Source organism: Adiantum capillus-veneris, chromosome 15 (assembly GCF_014529385.1).
Source record: "Adiantum capillus-veneris isolate H3 chromosome 15, ASM1452938v2, whole genome shotgun sequence".
Taxonomy (NCBI): domain Eukaryota; kingdom Viridiplantae; phylum Streptophyta; class Polypodiopsida; order Polypodiales; family Pteridaceae; genus Adiantum; species Adiantum capillus-veneris.
This window is the reverse complement of record NC_140945.1, coordinates 150,466,120-150,479,559: the sequence shown is the minus strand read 5'-3', so window position 1 is coordinate 150,479,559 and position 13,440 is coordinate 150,466,120. Positions and strand designations below refer to the sequence as shown.

The 13,440-nt window shown below is 42.8% G+C and overlaps 1 pseudogene; it reads left to right on the top strand.

Annotated features, from left to right (window-relative positions):
* Positions 1-11,022: 11,022 nt before the first annotated feature.
* Positions 11,023-12,065, top strand: LOC147441670 (monothiol glutaredoxin-S17 pseudogene; annotated as a pseudogene).
* The last annotated feature ends 1,375 nt before the right edge of the window (positions 12,066-13,440 follow it).

Genomic DNA, 13,440 nt, shown 5'->3' with positions numbered 1-13,440 from the left:
TTGTAAATATTTCCTATCCTCTACATCCTACCCACATTCTCTCTTTTTCTCTCTCTATTGACTCTAGTATTTAAATAATGAGGAGACAAGATGGGAGCCACAGTCACATGCACCCCATTTTCCTAGTCACCAAAGTGGGACACTCACCTCAAATAGAAATATTGCTAAATCCTTCCCTCCTTCCCTATATAAGGAGGCCATGAGAGCTCACTTGGGAGAGAGAACACACACACACACACACACCTATCCATACACACTCTTGTGCTACATGCTTGTAGCATGAACCCTAATCATATAATCACAACACCATCATCATCACCATCACCATGCACAAAAGATGAGCACCACACCTCCACACCACTTGTAATTAAGGGTTAAAGGCACAATTTTAAGAAGAAGAAGGGTGGACGCACTCATGATATTCCTCGCCCTCAACTCCCATCTCTCCATTATGCCTCCTACGATCTTGTTCCCTTCTCATTTTCCTGCCATACGCTACCTATTGTATTCATCTTTTGCAAGCAATCAACACACTCCATCTTGGTGCCATACTTTGTGTCGCTTTGGATACATCTCATTGTGAGTATGGTATATTCTTGTTCCTTGCCATTTTTTTCGGCTTATGTTAAGGTGTGCGGATTCGCCACCACACACACACTCTCTCTCCCTCTCATATTCCTATCATCTTGCTACTTCCATATTAAGGTGTGCGGATTCGCCACCTTTTGTATGAGAAGTGAGCATACTTGCATGTATCCCTGACCTTGTTATCTTCCTTACTACATGCACACGTAGCGAGCCCATTCTCACTCACTCACCACTCCTCTCACCTTATTCTCCGACCACCCCATTCCACATTTGGGCGTGGATCTTGAAATTGTTTTCCATGCATGCTTCATTGTGTATATGTATGCGTCCTAGCCGCATATCTTGCTAGGTGGTGCCCCTATTGTGTATTCCCCATGATGAGGCCATTGTGCATAGTCTTGGTGTAGAGGCCACCGGGTCTATTTTTTCCACTTCCGCCTCTCATTTGGTGCCCCCACGGAGGAGGGCTCAAGACCTTCAGTTTACAAGACTGAAAACCCTAAACTATTGTGAATGGATGAATGAGTATGAAGGATTTTCTAACTGGACGACAGAAGAAGAAGAGCTCCAAGCACAACGAGAGGAACTCCGCATCTCCATCGAAGCTCGAGTGCCAGGCGTAACGGTAATCGATTTGAAGTGGGAGAGTCAACCAACGCGCCAAACCCAGTGGATATACATAGGCCAAGTGCCAAGAAGAAGGAGGAGGTGGAAACCATGTCCGCAACCTACAACCAACCAACAACAACAAAATGGAAGGAGCTCTGCACAATAGAGAATCAACCCTATTCTACTTTGAGAATCGGGTAACTCAAGTCACCGAGGTAATTATCATAGTCAGTTTTCAAGTCGCACATGATGCTGCAGCACAGATAACAGAAGCATTGGCTCACAATCTCACTAGAGAAACTAGGGATCTACTGAGTTTGTTTCAGGAAAGAACACCACCCTCTCCTACAAGCTTGGACAGTGACTAAGCACCTCTAAGCTTCACATGAATCAGGACAACCTACCTCAAGACAGATCACACATACCAACACGTGTACGCTCAATCAAGGTAATATTGGACTTGAAGATTCACTACCAGCACGTCATTGACACCTTGCCGGGTGGGGAGCGGTTTTTTGAGGTTCTGGCATTAGATCAGCCATTTGTTTTACCTTTGGTACAAGGCAATGTACCGTTTGAAGTTTTAATCTATGTCCTAGTATAATAGGGTATACACGCCTCCTTGTAAAGAAGAAAAAATTTTGCAAGTTAAGAAGTGTGTCTTTCTAGCTCTCTCTCAGTAATCATGGCAAGTGTAGCATTTCCAACCTTTACTGGTAAGGTGGGCGAGGATGCTGCAGACTTTCTAGACAACTTGGAAATAGCATGTGTCATCTCTGCGAGAGATGATGATGCTTCGCGCTTGCGCATCTTCCCACTTCTAATAAAGGTGGAGGCAAGATCATGGTACAATGCCTTGGCACAAGAAACCAAGGAACGGTGGGACTTATTAAGGGCAGCCTTTGTTAAGCATTTTGGAGAGGGCACAACATCAGAGAAACTATGGCAATTGTTGACAGAGTTGAAGCAGGGCAGTATGCTGGAATACGCATCATATGAGTCAAAGTTTGTAGATTTATGGAGGCGATGGGTTGCATCGCTAAGAGAGGATGAGGGGGCACCTGATTTCCTAAAGAAGGATCGGTTTGTGGCTGGGTTATGGCCAACTCTTAAAGAGAAGGTGAAGGGAAGGTTTCCTGCTACGTATGAGCTAGCAGTTGAAGTGGCCCGCCTTAAAGACAAGAAGTTGCGCCTACAAGCCAGGAATATAGATGGAGAGGAAGCCGTTAGGACCCCACCACCTCTAGCACCACCTACAACAGCCGCCCAGAGGATTCAACCACAAGAACCAATTGAAGATCAGCAAGACCTGCTCAACCGAATCACCAATCAACTTGAGAATCTCTCAGTCCATTTGATACAACAAGGGCATGCACACAATCGCAACCAAGAGGAAGGGAGAGGACAACGAAGACAAAACCAAGAATACCACTGCTACAATTGTGGGGAGGATGGTCATGGCATGTACTACTGTCCACAACCAAGGAGGCAGAATTTCAACAGAGGAGCCAGACAAAACCAGGTTTCACCACCAGGAGCAAGACCACCACCACCGAGGGCACCACGACAAGCACCACCCATGCAAATCTTACAACCGCCAATTCAACCACAACCACCACCACCACCACCACAACCTCTCATTCCACCCTTACCCCCACCACCAGTTGGCAATCAAATAGTAAGCGTCATCAGTCTTGAAGGTAAGGGAAAGGAGAAAGTGGAGGAGGATAAGACCAAGGTTAAAGGAGTAGATGCCATTGGGGTAAAACGCGCTAGGCATGGTGAATCTTCTCAAAAGGAAGAAAAGATGAAGAATAAAGGGGAATCTAGCAAAAAGCCGTCCAAGTCACGACGTAAAATTGACATTGTAGATTTCTCTTTGGGTGAATGTTCTAAACCATATGATTTGGTTCAAGATGTTTCTGTGCAGGGCCCAAAAATCACTTGGCCCCAGTTACTCCACCTAGCACCTAGGGTGAGGAGACAATGGACAAAGATGGTTAACACGAGGCGACCAAAGCCAAAGATAGCTGGGGCTATCTCTGGGAGGAATCTAGATGACATACTACCAGTGATGGATGCTTACATCAAAGGGCAACACATCTCCAATATCTACATCGATGGTGGCGCACAAATATGCGTCATGAGTGAAAAAATGATGCACCGTTTGGGTTTAGAGGTGAGTCGGCCGGCACCATGCCAAGCCAAAATGGCAAATAATTTAAAAGTTCAATGTGTTGGTGTCATAAATGCAGTTAGGATAAAGGCATTCAACACCGAGGTAGATGTGGACATCTTTGTCATGCCACACAAAGGGGAGGGCTATCCTATCATTCTAGGGAGGCCTTGGCTTATGGCTATGAGAGCTAAGCAGGACTGGGACACCGGCATAATCCAGATGAAGGATGCAAAAGGAAGGCCAATACTTTACGACATGTAGATAGGTCAACAACGCGACATGGATCTAGAAACCTCCGAGGATGAGTTTTCTAGTGGTGAATCTTCAACCGCTTCAGAGGAGGAGTCAACAGTGAGTGAAGAAAGTGACAGTAGCATTGAGGTGATGGGGATCATTCTCAAGGACCCTAAGAAGATGGAGCAACCTGATGCCTCATCATCAAGCCAAGGGGAGACACCAGGTATACAACCTCTGGTAGAAGCAAGTAAGCTACATCAAATGCTCTCTAGTGAGTTGTGTGGGAAGGAGCGTGAAGATTATATTTTGATGCTAAGTAATTTTACCACATTGTTCATTGATGAATATGATAAAATCACTGGCATCACAGTAGTTCAACATCACATTAAGCTCAAGGAGGGAAGTAAACCTGTAGTGCAGAAGCTCAGGCGGCTAGGAGTAATTCAACAAGAGGCCCTACTCAAAGAGGTGAGGAAATTGCTAGAAGCCGGTTTTATCTATCATGTTGAAGACTCAGAGTGGGTTTCTTCAGTGGTAGTCACACCAAAGAAGAATGGTAAGTGGAGGGTTTGTGTTGATTACAAGCCTTTTAATGCAGCCACAAAGAGGGACCATTTTCCTCTTCCTTTTCAAGACGAAATACTCAATGAGGTAGTAGGACATGAGCGCTACACGGTATGTGATGGCTACTCAGGCTACTTCCAAATTAGCATCGCTGAAGAAGATCAAAAGAAGACAACCTTCATCACACCATGGGGATGTTTTGCTTACAGAGTTATGCCCTTTGGTCTCACTAATGCTCCAGCCACTTTTCAGCGATATGTGACATTTGTTTTTCAGCCATTCTTTGGAAAATCAATCCGTGTTTTTATTGATGACTTTTGCATCTATAGCTCTCGCTCTCTTCATTTGGAGAAAGTTTATGAAGGTCTAGCTAGGCTACAAGCTTTGGGTGGCCAACTCAATGTGGAGAAATGCCACATTGGTGAAAGCAAGGTTACTCTTCTTGGCCATGTGATCTCGGCCAACGGCATTGAAGCTGACCCAAGCAAGGTTCAAGCCTTGGTGGCTTTGACCTCTCCCACCACAACAAAGCAATTGGTCTCTTTTCTTCAAAAGGTGAGGTATTTGAGTAGGTTCATTCACTTGCTCTCCCAAGTGGTTCTCCCTTTACAACAAGTTACCCATCAAGAGATCTTCACTTGGAGTGAAGAAAATGAACAACAATTCAATGAGGTAAAACAAATTCTAGCTTCACTTCCCACCATAGCACCTCCAAAGTGGGACGAGCCATTTTATGTAAACCCTAGTGTTGGCAATGACACACTTGGGGCTGTATTGATGCAAAAGGATCCTCAAACTTCTTTCATGCGTCCTATCTACTTCTCTAGTCAAATGATGACCCCATCAGAAAAGGGATACACGGCAGTGGAGCACATGGTGCTTGCATTAATGTTTGCTACCACCAAATTTCGCTCTTATTTATTGTCTAGACCATTCATAATCTTAACAATAGAAGAAGTATTTCCTTATGTAATGCAGCACATGGATGTTTCTTCTAGGATTTCTAAATGGCTCACAAGGCTACAAGAGTTTGACTACACAATGCAAGTGGAGAACTCCACAAGGGCCAGTCTAGGAGGTATTCTCACTCATCGCCACTATGAAAAGAAGCTAAAGATAAAGCCAAATGATCAAGATATTACACCCGTGCTGGAAGTCCCTAAGGTAGAGGAGGCTCACTCTCTTTTCTTTGATGGAGCCTACAAGAGGAAAGTGGACAAAGCTGCAGCAGGCATTGTCATCTTCAATGAGCAAGGGGACAAGGTTTTCTCCATTGGGAATCTCTTGGATTCTCACTCTAACAATGAGGCAGAATATGCAGCTTTAACTCTTGGGTTAGAGTGGTGTGTGACACAGGGCATTCAACGGTTAAATGTATTTGGTGATGCCATGCTTTTAATAAAACAAATACAAGGAACTTGGGCTTGTAAAAATCATGTCTTGCTAGGCCATTTGCGCAAAGTCAAGGAACTTTTAGGGAAATTTCAAGTTGTACAATTACATCATGTTCCTCGAGTAGAAAATCAAGAAGCGGATGCTCTAGCTAGAGAGAAGTTACAAGATGTTTCAGTGGTGGGTGCTATCAAGTTGAAGCTGCCTCTCTTCCAAGGTAGCGATGCTATGCCTGACATCATGAGTTTCTTGGACACAGGAGAGTGTCCTAAGGATCTTACTAAGGGCCAAAAGCAGTGGCTTGTGCGCAAGGCAACAAAATACCGCCTTATCAATGACGACCTCTACTGCAAGGGTAAGGATCAAATTCTTAGGCGTGTACCTCTCTCTAGAGAGATCACTGAAATCATTTCAAGTTGCCATGATGGTGTTTGCGGAGGACACTTTGCACTTGACATCACTAGTAGAAAGATTCTACAAGCCGGGTTTGTATGGCCTAGTCTACATAGGGATGTGCATCATTGGTGTAAAACATGCAAGGAATGTCAAAAGGCAGGGGATAGGAGGCTCACATATGAGCCACAGACTCCTATAATCTCATATGGACCATTTGAGAAATGGGGAATTGATGCTATTGGGCCTTTGCCAAGGAGCCAATCAGGTAAATTTTATATCATCATGGGTGTGGACTACATGACCAGGTGGGCTGAAGCAGTTGCCACCACCCGGATTACAGCTAAGGAAGTGGCTAAGTTCGTATTTGAAAACATTTGTTGCCGTTTTGGCACTCCTCTTGAAATAATTTCTGACAGGGGACCAGGTTTTAGAGGAGACCTTGTAGGAGAGCTAATGGAGAAGTTAGGTATCTCACGAAGACACTCAACTCCCTACTACCCACAATGCAATGGTTTGGTGGAAAAGGTAAATAGTATGATCTGCAAGATCATCACTAAGCATGTAAACAATCACAAAAGTGATTGGAACAAGCATCTTATGGCTGCACTTTGGGCTTATCGCACTTCATTTCGCACATCCCTTGGGTTCACACCATATCACTTGGTGTTTGGTAAGGAAGCCATTTTACCCATTGAAGTACAATTGGCTAGTCTCAAGGTGCTAGCTGGGCAGGTGGAACGTCGCAATGCTCATCTCCACAACCACATTCTTGATCTAGAGAGGCTTCAACTAGACAGAGAAGATGCTATCAACTATTATGCAACACAGGCAAAGCAACGTCGACTTACCTTCAACAAGGGACTTAGGGCAAAAGGTCTCAAGAAAGGTATGTTGGTCCTACGGTATGATAACAGGTTTGACACTAGGAAGGATAAAAAGTTTTCACCTAGAAAGCGCTACGCCAATGGCAGTTACCGATTGATGGATGCAGATGGTAGGCTCCACAAAACACGTGTCAATGGATGGAGGTTGAAGCAGTACTTTTTGAGATTTGATCAAACACCTATGATGGAAATCCCCGAGGAGGGAGACTCGTCCACCTCAATTGAAGAAGAATCATGTACAACGCTAGAGGCATGAATACCTCTAGCCTTAGGGGGAGGGCTAATGAGGAAAGCTTTTCCATGCATGGGAACCCCCCCATATATTTTTGCCCTTTTATCAAAATAATTCCCATTATATAAGTTACTTTTGATTTTTTCTTCCTTTTTCACAAACGTTTTAGCCTTTATTAAATAAATAATACTTATGCTAATCAATCACGATGTAGCATAATAAGTAAGCTTTCTTTGTTGATCTCTCTTTTGACCTTAAAAATATTAAATATATATATTCTAGTATTTTCTAATATATTTTTTTCATGTATGTATATTATTCCACTCTACCAAATATTTTATTCACTAGTTTTCATTTTCAAACCTCAACCCCACTTTCAAATTTCAATAATACCTCCATCTAGATGATTGTCAATCTTTTCAACACTCTAGGTCATGTTTTCATACACATGAAGGAGCTTACACTTGAAGGCAAGAGAGAAGTCCACTCAAAGGGGACTACCAAAAGACTTTTGCAGCCACAAATAATACATTATTTGGCTGAATTTTTTAAGTAAAGAAGAACCCCGAATCTGAAGGAGCGTTCAACATGAAAGATGTAACTCGTAATCTCAACTTTTAGCTCAATTTTTTTCAGAATTTTTGGAGTTATGAACACGGAGATATGATTTTTGTAGTGGACCCCAGTTTTCTCATGTAATGGTGACACAGACCATCCCACTTTTCTTCCTTCTAGAATGGCTATGGTTCTACAAGTCTTCAAGCATGATTACAAGAGACAAGGCTCTTTTAATGAGGTCTTGGCTAGTTTAGAGTAATTCTATCACCATTTTTGGAGGATCCATCCTCATCAACAAATATCCACCTTCGACAACCTCTCTTATAATTTTCTTACCTCTCTCTTCTCTCCTTAATAAGCTTATGTCTATCCAAAGCTAGACTATTGTAAATATTTCCTATCCTCTACATCCTACCCACATTCTCTCTTTTTCTCTCTCTATTGACTCTGGTATTTTAAATAATGAGGAGACAAGATGGGAGCCACAGTCACATGCACCCCATTTTCCTAGTCACCAAAGTGGGACACTCACCTCAAATAGAAATATTGCTAAATCCTTCCCTCCTTCCCTATATAAGGAGGCCATGAGAGCTCACTTGGGAGAGAGAACACACACACACAAACACCTATCCATACACACTCTTGTGCTACATGCTTGTAGCATGAACCCTAATCATATAATCACAACACCATCATCATCACCATCACCATGCACAAAAGATGAGCACCACACCTCCACACCACTTGTAATTAAGGGTTGAAGGCACAATTTCAAGAAGAAGAAGGGTGGACGCACTCATGATATTCCTCGCCCTCAACTCCCATCTCTCCATTATGCCTCCTACGATCTTGTTCCCTTCTCATTTTCCTGCCATACGCTACCTATTGTATTCATCTTTTGCAAGCAATCAACACACTCCATCTTGGTGCCATACTTTGTGTCGCTTTGGATACATCTCATTGTGAGTATGGTATATTCTTGTTCCTTGCCATTTTTTTTCGGCTTATGTTAAGGTGTGCGGATTCGCCACCACACACACACTCTCTCTCTCCCTCTCATATTCCTATCATCTTGCTACTTCCATCTTAAGGTGTGCGGATTCGCCACCTTTTGTATGAGAAGTGAGCATATTTGCATGTATCCATGACCTCGTTATCTTCCTTACTACCTGCACACGTAGCGAGCCCATTCTCACTCACTCACCACTCCTCTCACCTTATTCTCCGACCACCCCATTCCACATTTGGGCGTGGATCTTGAAATTGTTTTCCATGCATGCTTCATTGTGTATATGTATGCGTCCTAGCCGCATATCTTGCTAGGTGGTGCCCCTATTGTGTATTCCCCATGATGAGGCCATTGTGCATAGTCTTGGTGTAGAGGTTACCGGGTCTATTTTTTCCACTTCCGCCTCTCAAAGGCTTTGCATACGTCTCCAAAGGTTTCTTGGCAGTACCATGTCAAAAGATTTTTTGAAATCTACAAAGCAATAATACAACTTTTTTTCTTTCAATCGAGACGCTTCCATAATAACTCAAAGAGTGACAAGATGATCAATAGTGCTATGATGCTTTCGAAAACCTTCTTGGCCAAGCGCACGTTTGCCATTCTTTTCCGCCCATTCACTTATCTTCATCTCCATGATACATCCAAATAACTTTTCCATAAAAAAACCAACCATTATAGTGTGATAGTTGTTCACATTGTTTACATTTCCTCCTTTGTGCAAAGGTTTGATCCAATTTGCACTCCAACCATGAGGCATGCCATGCTGAAGTGCAAGGTTAAACATATCGCATATCCAATATTATGTTTTCTTGCTTGTCCATTTAATCATTTCAGCCTTGACACCTTGAAGGTCCCCTGCCTTGTGGGTAGCAAGTTTCTCAAGCACGCAACATACATCTTCAATGGTAAAGAAGGGAGGCATAAATGGAAGGCAGCTACAATACTCCATCTTATCAACATTGGGTTTCTCATAGAGTTTCTTGCAATGCATATACATATCCTCAAGAGTCAAGTCACCAAAGCTCTCAACGTGCTTGCCTTTTAGATTTTGCCAAAACTTGCCACATGCATGTGCTTTCTCTTCCGCTAAAAGAAGTTGTTTTTTGACTTCCCACCTTCTCCTCTTCTTTTGCACAATTGATTTGTATGTGTGTGAACTTTCCAATTAAACCTCCTTGTCTTTGCTTGCATCCGATCTTAGCAAGTGTTTTCGGGCTTGACCACATTCCATCTCAAACCATTTCTTCTTGGTGCTACCCTTCTTAGACCTTTTGCAAGACATGTGTTTCAACGAAAAGAATTCCTTCGCACAAGACCAAATTACTTCTTTGAAAACTTTCCACTTGATTCTAATGTTGGGCTCTCTTGATGCTCTATCATGATTAACATTTGGTCCACCATATCATCATATATAACTGCTTGTTTGAAGTCTAGATGTAGGTAGAAATGATTCACATCATGATTGGAGGCTACATGCTCGGGCCATTTACCACACTTGAGTTCAATACATAACATCCTATGATCCGATTCTGGATTCCATTCACCAAGTGTAAAGCTTTGTATGCATTCTAGAGTGGCTTTCGAGAACAACATATAGTCCATCATGCTATCACCAATGTGCTTTCTACATTTAAAGTCATTGGTGCCGTGCCATAGAGATACACCATTTGCAATGAGCATTCCGGTACTATTGCACATATGTAGAAGTGACTTTCCATAGTGATCCAGTTCTTTTGCATCATTAGAACTTTGATTATACATGTATGAGTCATCCATTCTTTTTGAGACATGCGGCATGTCGACTTGTTGTGTGTCGTTTGTAACGTATTTGTTCGAGCATTCATGTCTCCAAAAACAATGACTTCACCTTGATCCTTGTAATGAGCAATGTCTTTCTCTAGTTCAACAAAGGGCTGATCTCTATCCATATCCAAGCAAGCATAAAATTTGGAGTCATAGTGAGGAATGTAGCAACCAGCCACAAACATGACTTGACCATTTGGTGGGCTGATTTTCAGCCATAAGTTGCGTTTATACTTATCTTCTTTGACAATGGAAACATCTTTCAAAACCTTTTTGGTCATACATGCTACGCCTCCTTGGCCTCTTCGTTGCTTTGCATTTTAAGCCCACATCAAAGAATGCACATTATATTTGTGAAATCCAAGAATTCGTTGTGCATCATGCTCCCATGTAAAAGAGCGTGTGCTGGCTCAGTAAAAAAAAACTCTCTAAAAGAGCATGTGTGCTGGCGTGCGCTCTTTCAAAGAGTTTTTGTTTCGACTGAGAGAGAGAGAGAGAGAGAGAGAGAGAGAGAGAGAGAGAGAGAGAGAGAGGAGGGCGGGCGATTCTAAGAAGTCCATGGAGCTTGAAGATGGCTGCAGCACTAAAGGATTTACACAGCAAAGTGGAGCTGGATGACGTATTGCAGCAAAAGGGCTCAGATGCTCTTCATTTCTGGGCATCATGGTGTCCCGCCTCTGCTCCAACAATCCCACCGTCCACTTCTTTAGGGTTGAAGCAGAAGAGACACCAAATGTCTCAAAGGCTTACAATGTCTCATCTGTTCCCTTCTTTGTTTTTTTCAAGAATGGAGTCTTGGTAAATAAATTGGAGGGCGCCAACCTAGCTGAATTGGCTCAAAAGGTGTCTGAGCTTTGGCAGGCCTTTGAGGTGGTCAAAAGAAGACATCAAAAATAGAGGAAATTAGAGATGCAAGTAAGATGAATGGTTCTGTTGCTATGTCTACAAATGACTCAGAGGTAGGCAAGGGTGAGCTTTTGCAGGAAAAGCTGAAGAGACTTGTTGCCTCCAAGCCAGTGATGTTGTTCATGAAGGGCTCACCCAATGAGCCAAAGTGTGGATTCAGTCGCAAGGTTGTAGAGATTCTGAAAGATCTTGGCGTCGAAATTGAAAGCTTTGATATTCTAGAGAATGATGCGGTCAGGCAAGGTCTCAAATCTTTCTCTAACTGGCCAACATACCCTCAGTTGTTTATTGCTAGTGAATTCATCGGTGGCTGTGATATTGTCACTGAGATGTATAAGAGCGGGGAATCGAAGGAATTACTGATGTGAAAAAGGCATGGTCCATAAAGATAGTCTTCAAAGTAGACTGAAGATTTTGATAAATTCATTGCCCACTACGCTTTTCATGAAAGGTTCTCTTGATGCACCGTGTTGTGGCTTCAACTCCAAGGTGGTGAGCATACTACAAGAGGAGGGTATATCTTTTGGTACCTTTGATATTCTTAGAGACAATGAAGTTCGAGAAGGTCTTAAGAAGTATGCCAACTGACTGACTTATCCATAGCTCTATCACAATGGTGAACTAATAGGAGGGTGCGACATCATTCTGGAGCTAAAAGCAAGCGGTGAGCTAAAGGCAAAGCTCTCATTATTGGTAAAACCTTCATGAGTTTTGTGTAGAATTTACACATAGAATGCTTGTAGCTCACTGGACCTTGTAAATGTGGCTTTCTGTCATATGTTTATAGTGCAATATTTGAGAACTGTGGTCTCTTAAGCGTTTGAGTCGTTTGATCTTGCCTTTATTTAGGCAGCTTGATACTCGCTGGTTGTGGATTTTTGTCATACTATTGAACTTTTTAGCCCATTTCAATTCATGCAGGAAATTGGCACGCCCCAAAGAGAGAGAGAGAGAGAGAGAGAGAGAGAGAGAGAGAGAGAGAGAGAGAGAGAGAGAGAGAGAGAGAGAGAGAGAGAGAGAGAGAGAGAGAGAGAGAGAGAGAGAGAGAGAGAGAGAGAGAGAAAGGAGAAGTGAGGGTTCTGGTGTGTGTTGTTGCAGCCATCCCATCTCGTCAGCACTTTCCTCACTCATCTCCAAGTTGTGTAAAGTTGCCTTGCCATCACCTCTACCTCTCTCTTCTGGTCCATGCAGGTGCTTTTTGGTATAGGTCGTCCAATGCTCAGTTGTATCATGCAACCTTATTGCTACAGTATGGGGTATTGTACGTGCAAGTGCCAGCTTTGATCGCTCATCCCCAACCAATCCCAATTTGTCTAAGTTGGCATTGAAGGTTTCTTTTGCCATACCTATTTTATCTTCTTTGAATCTGCATTCACGTTGGTTGGGTGGTCCTTCTTTGACTGTGAAGACTCCATTATTTGTTTGATTCTCCAATTGGGCCTATCGGTAGGAGTCTTTGATGTTGTTGTAGTCCTCTATTCACTATTGGCATTTGGCTTTTGGCTAGGAGCATTGGAAGACTTAGGAATCCAATTCTCTCGATGACCTTTGTATCTTCATTGTTGACTTTGCCTTGCTCTAGGTCTTGTTGAGTTTTTGAGATCTTCATGCAAGTCTGGTGTAGTTGCAGTTGGCTTGTGGTTGACTGGTAGCCAAATCTTTGTATAATCTGTGTAGCATCCTTGTCCAAGAGGAAGATTCTTTGAGATTCGGCTTCGTTTTGTATCCTCTTGAGAGTTGTGGTTGACTCTAGCATCTTTCGATGTTGTTCTGTTGTATACCTGCTGCTTAGGTATCCTAGGATATTGTCGAGGTTGATACCTAATGGGCCTTCTTTTTTGGGAGGGTCTTGATGTTACTTCATATGCTCTAACCTGCGGTTTTGGTACCCATATCTGTCTATTACCTCTATAGTACTCATGTTCTTTGAAGCTCCATTGTGATGCTATCCATCCCATGTGTTTGTCTTTCTGTGTTGATTTCTCGTCCTTAATCCAAAATAGATCATTGAATTTGACTAAACTACTCGGAACAAACACTTGCTTGACTTTCCTTTGCTTTCTTGAGTACTTTGGCTGATATA